Source organism: Podarcis muralis, chromosome 6 (assembly GCF_964188315.1).
Source record: "Podarcis muralis chromosome 6, rPodMur119.hap1.1, whole genome shotgun sequence".
In the NCBI taxonomy this organism is placed as follows: domain Eukaryota; kingdom Metazoa; phylum Chordata; class Lepidosauria; order Squamata; family Lacertidae; genus Podarcis; species Podarcis muralis.
The window spans coordinates 24305811-24315411 of record NC_135660.1 but is presented as its reverse complement, the minus strand read 5'-3'; the positions used below and the strand labels follow the sequence as shown (position 1 = coordinate 24315411).

Below are 9601 nucleotides of genomic sequence, written 5' to 3'. Positions count from 1 at the left end.
CTTGCCAACAAAGGTCCGTATAGTTAAAGCTATGGTTTTCCCAGTAGTGATGTACAGAAGTGAGAGCTGGACCAAAAAGAAGGCTGATTGCCGAAGAATTCATGCTTTTGAATTATGGTGCTGAGAATCCCATGGACTGCAAGAAGATCAAACCTCTTCATTCTTAAGGAAATCAGTCCTGAGTGCTCGCTCACTGGAAGGACAGATCCTGAAGCTGAGACTCCAATACTTTGGCCACCTCATGAGAAGAGAAGACTCCCTGGAAAAGACCCTGATGCTGGGAAAGATGGAGGACACAAGGAGAAGGGGACGACAGAGGACAAGATGGTTGGATATGTTCTCGAAGCTACCAGCATGCGTTTGACTAAACTGCGGGAGGCAGTGGAAGACAGAAGTGCCTGGCATGCTCTGGTCCATGGGGTCACGAAGAGTCGGACACGACTAAACAACAACAACAACTTTTGTTGTCTGTGCTTTGGTAACCTCTAGGTTAGATTACTGCAACATGCTATACATGGGGCTGCCTCTGAAGATGATCCAGAAACAGTGTTTCCGTGCGCTGCTCTGGTCTGCCAGAAGCGGCTTAGTCATGCTGCCCACATGACCCAGAAGCTGTACACCGGCTCCCTCGTCCAATAAAGCGAGATGAGCGCCGCAACCCCAGAGTCGGCCACGACTGGACCTAATGGTTGGGGTCCCTTTACCTTTAAGGGTCCTCCAGACGTCCTTTTTGTTGCTCACCCATGATGCTTTGAGCTCATGATGGTGTCAGAACAGTTATACCCAGGTGCCTGCAAAAGTTTGGGTGAAGTCACGCTGTTGCATTTCCAGTCAGTACATGTCCCATAGCCTTCTGCTGAAATCACATGATTTATTTTTTTATATATACCACAAATGTTCCTGGGTGTTTTTTCTCCCACTTTTATTGTGCTTCCTCTGACGTCAATAAAGCAGAAATATTGGGGGTGCACCCTTAAGAATGTTGCGGCTTATGAGAGAGTCAAGTGCGCTTCATTTGAGTATTGCGACTTTACTGCCATGTGTTTGAGCATGAAGAAGCTCAGGTCCGGGGGTTTCCAGCACACACTACTTAGCTACATAGCTGGGATCACTGAAGCCTCTCCAAATGTCCTCTTTCATACCAGATAGACCAGTATTTCTGGTGTGGCCTAAACTGGTGTCCACTTTCCATTTGCTCAAATTTCCTTCAGTTTTGCAAGGTGGCCAGCAGGTAGTGTATTCTGCTTCTTCTAAATGTAAAAAAAAAAAGGAATTGGCAAGTCAGACGCTTCCCCAGGGAATTGTGCAGGCCCTGACTGTATCCTAAGGGGAAAAAAAGAGAATATTATTGTCCTGCCCTTGGAGCCCCTTCCAACTCCACAGTTCTATGATTCTATGAGTTCTGGCCCCTCCCTTCTTCTTTCCCAAAACCCCTGGTCTAAAACCTCTGTTTTAAAAGCACACCTTTCATAGAATCATAGAGTTGGAATAGACCACAAGGGCCATCGAGTCCAACCCCCTGCCAAGGAGGAAACACCATCAGAGCACTCCTGACATCTGGTTGTCAAGCCTCTGCTTAAAGACCTCCAAAGAAGGAGACTCCACCACACTCCTTGGCAGCAAATTCCACTGTCGAACAGCTCTTACTGTCAGGAAGTTCTTCCTAATGTTTAGGTGGAATCTTCCTTCTTGTAGTTTGGATCCATTGCTCCGTGTCCGCTTCTCTGGAGCAGCAGAAAACAACCTTTCTCCCTCCTCTATATGACATCCTTTTATATATTTGAACATGGCTATCATATCACCCCTTAACCTCCTCTTCTCCAGGCTAAACATGCCCAGCTCCCTTAGCCGTTCCTCATAAGGCATCGTTTCCAGGCCTTTGACCATTTTGGTTGCCCTCCTCTGGACACGTTCCAGTTTGTCAGTGTCCTTCTTGAACTGTGGTGCCCAGAACTGGACACAGTACTCCAGGTGAGGTCTGACCAGAGCAGAATACAGTGGCACTATTACTTCCCTTGATCTAGATGCTATACTCCTATTGATGCAGGCCAGAATTGCATTGGCTTTTTTAGCTGCCGTGTCACACTGTTGGCTCATGTCAAGTTTGTGGTCAACCAAGACTCCTAGATCCTTTTCACATGTACTGCTCTCAAGCCAGGTGTCACCCATCTTGTATTTGTGCCTCTCATTGTTTTTGCCCAAGTGCAATACTTTACATTTCTCCCTGTTAAAGTTCATCTTGTTTGTTTTGGCCCAGTTCTCTAATCTGTCAAGGTCGTTTTGAAGTGTGATCCTGTCCTCTGGGGTGTTAGCCACCCCTCCCAGTTTGGTGTCATCTGCAAATTTGATCAGGATGCCCTTGAGTCCATCATCCAAGTCGTTGATAAAGATGTTGAATAAGACCGGACCCAAGACAGAACCCCGTGGCACTCCACTAGTCACTCTTCTTTCCTGTGCTAACATCACACCCTCTGTTAACCCTGGCAACCTCCCCCTCTCAGTTCTTCTGTTTCTGACCAATTCTCCTTGTGTTCTTAATGGCATTGCTATCAGCAATCTCCTGAACAGGAGAACTGGTTCAGCCTGTATTTTTCACTGGCCTGGAATCTTCCCTTCGTGCTCCAAATATTAGCTAAACTCTGCCCTTTACTAAAGTTAGGATTATGGGGAACCTGTCCCTACTGCACCAAATTCATAACAACAATACAGTGGTACCTCAGGTTAAGTACTTAATTCGTTCTGGAGGTCCGTACTTAACCTGAAACTGTTCTTAACCTGAAGCACCACTTTAGCTAATGGGGCCTCCTCCTGCCGCAGCGCCGCTGGGGCACGATTTCTGATCTCATCCTGAAGCAAAGTTCTTAACCTGTAGCACTATTTCTGGGTTAGCGGAGTCTGTAACCTGAAGCGTATGTAACCTGAAGCATATGTAACCTGAGGTACCACTGCATAGTGGTGGTGTAAAATAAAATCAATTAAATGACATAAAATAAGGAACAAAAGCCGAACCTTAAATCAAATTAATTCCCCCAAAATGTTTGGCAAAACAGAAACAGTTTCAGACCTCTGTTTTTTAAAAGGACAACATTTTTCCTCTGTGTAATCTCACACCCATGTTACCCCCTTGTTTCATACATCCAAACATCTTCCTTTGATGGGCCATCAACACATCTGTCATGCTTCCATCCTAGGGGAAGACTGCATGCATTTATTAATTTCTAGCATTCAATAATTTCCAACATTCACTAACTTCTTAGAATGATGGAGACTTTTGCACCCCTAAATTCTGGTACCCCAATTCTGGTACCAATACTTTGCTTCTTCCACATCCCACCTGAAACTCAACAGGACCTAGATCCAATGCTTAAGAAGCATCAGGGCTGCTTGTAAAATGGAAGGACTGGAGCTTAAGGCTGTGTATCAATAAACAGAGGTCAAAAGTCCTGTAGCACTTTCAGGACATTCCACCCAGTGAAATGGATCTGCATCTTTTGCATACGTCCTCAACTAGGGCTGTCATTTATTACCACGGTAAGATTTCCAAGTAGCTGTGAGTCAGCTGAAATTGGAACTCCACCGGTTTTACACCTCTGGAAGTAAATACACAAGAGTTGAAGAAGAAATGTCACCGCTGCAGAACCCTTCCCATCTGTAACATTTGGTTGTGTGGGTGAGAGAGTTGCTGCTGAAGTAGATGAAACAAGGCTTTGAACAGTCCAGGGAGAGGAATGTTTTAGACGAGCGAACCATCTTCTCTTTTCAAATTGATCAAAAGGATGAGAAATTCCGACAACGAGAGCAAAACCCCCAAGAATGCCAGCCAAAAAAATGACTCCACTACTGTACTGACTTTCCTATACTGTATTTCTGGAAGCACCCTTTAATCATCAATGGGCAGATTTTATGCTCAGTTTCCATCTGATGAAGATGGGATGGTGTGCTCTGGATCGCAGCCACTATATAATTTCCCTTTGGATAAAAATAAAATGTGTTGTAAGTGTTTAAGGTGGCTGCCATATTTTCTCCTCTTTGGATAGGGGTGTCTCTGGTAACAGTGTTAACATGCTGGTGACTTCCAAAACCCTACATTTGTGACCAGTATTTACAAAAAAAAAAAAAAAAGCATATTTTTAAGGCTCCCTTTCAAAAAACTACTGCGGAAACATTCAGAGATAGTGACTTGGTACAGAACTTTTTGATCAGAATTTTGGCAATCTAGTAAATAGGCATCCATCTGTCTTAAGAGACAATGCAGTGCATCTCCAGGGCAGGCCAAACCACTGGAGAATCACAGCACCTGCTGTAGCTGCAGAGACCAGTAACTCATAACTGCTTCCTCCCACATTGTTTTTGCTGCGTTAGCGGCACCAACATGACCTCTCCGGGATGGAAGCCTGGGCAGTGTGTATGGAGGTCCTGGGCTGCCAAAACAACCAGACCCCATTCTTGGCCTCCCTGTGGTCCAAAGGAAAGCAGAGCAATAAGTTTGGCACCAACTTGGCTGCAGAAGTTACTGGAAGGAGGCGTACAAAGCACCATCCAACCATCTTAGGAACTCCACTCCAGATTTGTGTATGGTTTACTCCTTAGCCGCCTCTTTTCCTGAAGATGTTCCATAAGGTAAATCAGAAGTAAGCCAGAGCGATTTCAAAAGAGCTTAGCTTCAAATGATTGTAAATGGAGCATAGTCGTAACTTGGTTTTTGAACAGCTTAGTTCACAAACAACTCGGAACTCGAACGTCACAAACCCAGAAGTAGGTGTTCCGGTTTGCAGACTTTGCCTCAGAAGCCGAACGTCCAGCGTGGCTTCTGTGGCTTCTGCGGCTTCTGATTGGCTGTAGGAGTGTCCTGCAGCCAATCGGAAGCTGCACCTTGGTTTCCGAACATTTTGGAAGTCGAACTGACTTCCGGAACACATTCTGTTCGGAAACCAAGGTACGACTGTACAAAATAAATAAATGAACCCACAACTGCTTCTTCCCCAAATTGCTGCTTAATTTTTCAATACCCTTTTCCTGATTTTTATAGTTTGATCCACAAGAAAATGCTGCTTAAAAAAACAACAACTGCAAGGAAGTTTAGCTAGATTATTCAAATGCAAGCTTCTCTAGTCTTACACTTAACAGGTATAAAACTCATTGATACAGAAAGTGTAAGGTTCATGCAAACAGACATTTAACTAGGGCTTCGTGGAAGGAGCTGGCCTGCATTCTGCCTTCACAATACATTCAGCTGACATACCTATCTGTGATTCAAATACCAATCTCAGCTGTCTGTCTTCTTTTCTTTTTCCAGCAGGCTACCTGCATTGTTATTTTTGAAAGTGCAATGTTAATGTCTACTCATTTCTATGTTCGTTTACTGCCTTATGTTTACATCCATTTAAAAACAGTGAAATTGTTCTGAGGATGTGGATCTAAGACATCAAAAGCACCAGCCTATTAGTTTTGTGCACAGCTACTTTCTGCAGCTAAACCACAGAGCCTAGGGCTTACCAATCAGAAGGTTGGTGGTTCGAATCCCCACGACGGGGTGAGCTCCCGTTGCTCAGTCCCTGCTCCTGCCAACCTAGCAGTTCGAAAGCATGTCAAAGTGCAAGTAGATAAATAAGTACCACTCCGGCGGGAAGGTAAACAGTGTTTCCATGTGCTGCTGTAGTTCGCCAGAAGCGGCTTAGTCATGCTGGCCACATGACTTGGAAGCTGTCTGCAGACAAATACCGGCTCCTCAGCCTACAGAGCGAGATGAGCACCGCAACCCCAGAGTCGTCCACGACTGGACCTAATAGTCAGGGGTACCTTTACCTTACGTCCTGCAGCAAGCTCCCAGGTTTGATCCTGGCTATGAAATTTCATTCAACACAGCGAGTGCACTTCCATAGTGGCCTCGTTCAAACGGAATGCTAAGCTACGGCTTAGCATTATGCGAATGTGCCTGGGCAAATATCGGATCCCCATATTTTCTCGCTCCCCTCACACTCTCAACATGGGATCAGAAACTTTCACTTCTATTTTCGATGAACCACAGTTGCGTTTAGGGCTGGCCCAATGCATTTTGGCACCTGAGGCGAACCACAAAATGGTGCACCGTAGCAGCAGCAGGCAATGCATTTCTTGGTCGGCCGGGTCTGCTGCCCTTGAGAATCCAGCTGCCTGAGGCGGTTGCCTCAACTTGCCTCATAGGTGGGCTGGTGCTGGTTGTGCTACATCCACACTCAGAACCCAGATTCTTAAGCTATGGTATGAAACTGGATTGTTTTAATAAGACATAGTTAAGAGTAACCACTGTTTGTCTAGGTTCAGAAATAATGCTAAACTGCAGTTAGTTAAAAATAGCAGCAAAAGCTTATAAGCTCTTCCCTGGAGAGAACGCATAAGTTCAAGGCTTTTGCATGTAATACTAAACCATAGTTTTGTGCTACATCCGACCAAAGCCAGTGCCCATTTAAACAACATACGTCTGCATGCACCCTCCAATTCAAGGAGGCTGAATAAAGTGATTTGCCCATCAAGCAATTAAAAACCATTTCAAGCCCTGGCCCAGGGCAGCAGCTGACATGCTTAACAATCTGTGTTAGCAAGGCTCGGAATCCATGCTTGTCTGTACAAAGTTCACAGCCCTCTAGTATTCACAAAGTGTTAATTATGTGGCACAGATGGGATGTTTCAACTTACGGAATAAAGCTGCTTCAGGCAGCCTGTTTCTTTTTTGGAGCATGTCGTCTGTTTAACAGCTGATTCTGAGAAGGAGCTGACAGGAGACGGATTCTGCAGCATTGCATTCCCTGCATTTCTTGCTTAAAAGAGCACATTCTCGGCGGTTGAATTCTGAAATAAGTGCACTTGGGAAAGTCAAACTCTATGGGAAAGCCCCCAGCTAACTGAATTGCGGAAGGGAAAAGAGACACTGACAATATATTTGCATATTTGCAGTCTGAAAGGGAAAACATACCACTATGATAAGGAAATGCGACAGATGCCGTCTGCGAGCATCTTATGTTGGCAACTATGCTGCCAAAACTATGGAGAACAACAAAGAGAATGCCATTATGGAGAGAATTACAGCACATGTGTTTAGGAAACACCCTATGTTCCTTCCTAAAGCACTCAAGTGAAACATTCCTCTCCATCCCCCAAAACAGGAATACTGTAGCACAGAAGAATTCATTAACAACAGTCATCGCTCCTGTCAATGTAAAAATGTACCCCCATGCTAGCCTTCTCTCTATCATTTATTATTATTTATTTTCTTATTAGAACTTACACCCAGCCCTTCAAACACAGGATGAAGGCTGCTTATGGTGAAACAGAAAAATAAGCTAAAAAGAGAAAATCTATAGCAGCTGAATAAAAAATAACCAGAGTAAAACAGATCAACACAAATTAAACTGCCTGGAAAGTTATTTGCCTGGCAGTGGAAAGTCACCAGAGTGGGCAACAGGTGAGCTTTTCTGGGAACAGCATTCCAAAGCTAAGGCTCCACCACTAAAAAGGCCCTGTCCCCTGTTACCAGTTGAAGCCATTGGTTCAAGTCCTACCCCCAGGGCAGGAGAAAACAAGCTTGTTCCCTCTTCCATGTGACAGCCCTTGAGATATTTGAAGATGGCTACCGTATATCTCCTCTCAGTCTCCTCCTTTTCAGGCTAAATGTTCCCAGCTCCTTCAACCATTCCTCATAAGGCTTGGGTTCCAGACTCTTGACCATCTTGGTTGCCCTCCTCTGCACACATTCCAGCTCAACAACATCCTTCTTACATTGTGGTGCCCAGAATTGCACACAGTATTCCAGGTGTGGTCTGACCAAGGCAGACTAGAGTGGTACTATGACTTCCCTTGATCTGAACACTAGACTTCTGTTGAGGCAGCCTAGGATAGTGTTAGCTTTTTATTGACTCATGTTAAGCTTGTGGTCCGCTAAAACCCCAAGATCCTTTTCACATGTACTGCTTGTAAGCCAGGTGTCCCCTATCTTATATTTGTGCATTTGGTTCTTCCTGCCTAAGTTCAGGAGGAAGAATTGGGATATAAACACAGGACAATAAATGAAAGTAAAATATGCCATATGGTCAACATTGTAGTGGTGCCTAACAGCTCACCTTAAGATGGTGGAGACCGCCGATGGTCACTTTTGAAAGGGTTGTGGATCATGGATAGAAAACAACAACACTGTTTAATGCACTTAAAGGCACTTTGGGCTGCTTGAGCCGATAAGTCTTTGAGAACATGTTAAAAGCTGGTTCACACATAGCTCTGTGTTACTTGACTAGCAGCTGACTGTGTGGATTGACTTCAGTGCTGTTTTTGAGGAGGCGTGGCACTGCCTGATATTAAAAGATTTGTCTAAGGTTTTAGATCTGCGACGGTTCATTCACACACTTAGATCAATATACAATGCAGCTGTCATCTAGTTTTATGAATATACAGGTGTAAACCAGCCATGAGTCACACTGAATAGAGGTGAGAAGTCTGCTAGAATAATAAGTAGTCTAAGAATAATTTCTGTGTTACACAGACAGCCGGAGAGCAACGAGCTAAGATTTAAAGGGAAATTATATACACAGAGGAAACTGAAATGTATCCTATTAATTTTAACTGCACCAAAAATAGATTCTCTGCCTTTCACCAGCTCCTCCAAAGCACACCAAAAGCTCGCTGTTTTCATCCTCTTAACAATTTACTACAGTCAATGTTTTGATCTGCCTCATTCTACTGCTTTGTCAAAATAAAAAAAATGCTTACACTGGGGATGTAGGAGGTTTACTGACTTCTCTGAGTATTTCCTAAATTGGCAGTTGCTTGGGTGGGGTGGGGATTAATAGATGAAGAATCAAATCTGGAGTGGAAAGATAGCCAACATCTGGGGTGTGGGGTAATCACAAAAATCTTGAAAGGAGAGCTATTCCTTTCTTAACCTGGAAATAAAATGATGTAAATCATGGGTAGGCAAACTAAGGTCCAATCGCCTTCTAAATCCGGCCCGCGGACGGTGCAGGAATCAGCATGTTTTTACATGAGTAGAATGTGTCCTTTTATTTAAAATGCATCTCTGGGTTATTTGTGAGGCATAGGAATTCGTTCATTTCCCCTCCCTCCCACAAAAATATAGTCTGGCCCTCCACAAGGTTTGAGGGACAGTGGACCGGCCCCCTGCTGAAAAAGTTTGCTGACCCCTGATGTAAATGATCACAGCTTAATAAACCTGTATGCATCCAGTCAAGGCATTTCTTCAACAGCCAGTGTGGTGTAGTGATTATAAGTGTCAGACTAGGACCTGGGAGACCAGGGCTCAAATCTTCACTCACTGAGTGACCTTGGGCCAATTACTGCCTCCCCGCCTCACCTACCTCACAGGGTTGTTGTTGGGCGTAACTGAGGAGTGGGAGAATCATGTACGCCGCCTTGAGTTCCTTGGAGGATAGGAAAGATATCAGTGTAATAAACAAGGTAAATAATAAACCATAATAAACAGCCCTTAATGTTGACCTTGCCTGCAGTCAGAGTCTCAAGTCATTTATACATTTGTGAGATGATGGGAGCAACTGCATGGTGGTCCTTCTCCATTCCTGTGTGGCTCAGGGCCGGCCCTCCCATTAGGCAGAGT

At 44.5% G+C, this 9601-nt stretch overlaps 1 long non-coding RNA gene across 1 annotated transcript; it reads right to left on the bottom strand.

The window, feature by feature from the left end:
• Positions 1–905: 905 nt before the first annotated feature.
• LOC114596748 (uncharacterized) lies at positions 906–7894 on the bottom strand. Its single transcript, XR_003706622.2, has 2 exons — positions 6676–7894; positions 906–1323 (listed from the first exon to the last, which is right to left on the bottom strand). It is a non-coding gene; the product is annotated as an uncharacterized LOC114596748 (long non-coding RNA).
• Positions 7895–9601: the final 1707 nt, after the last annotated feature.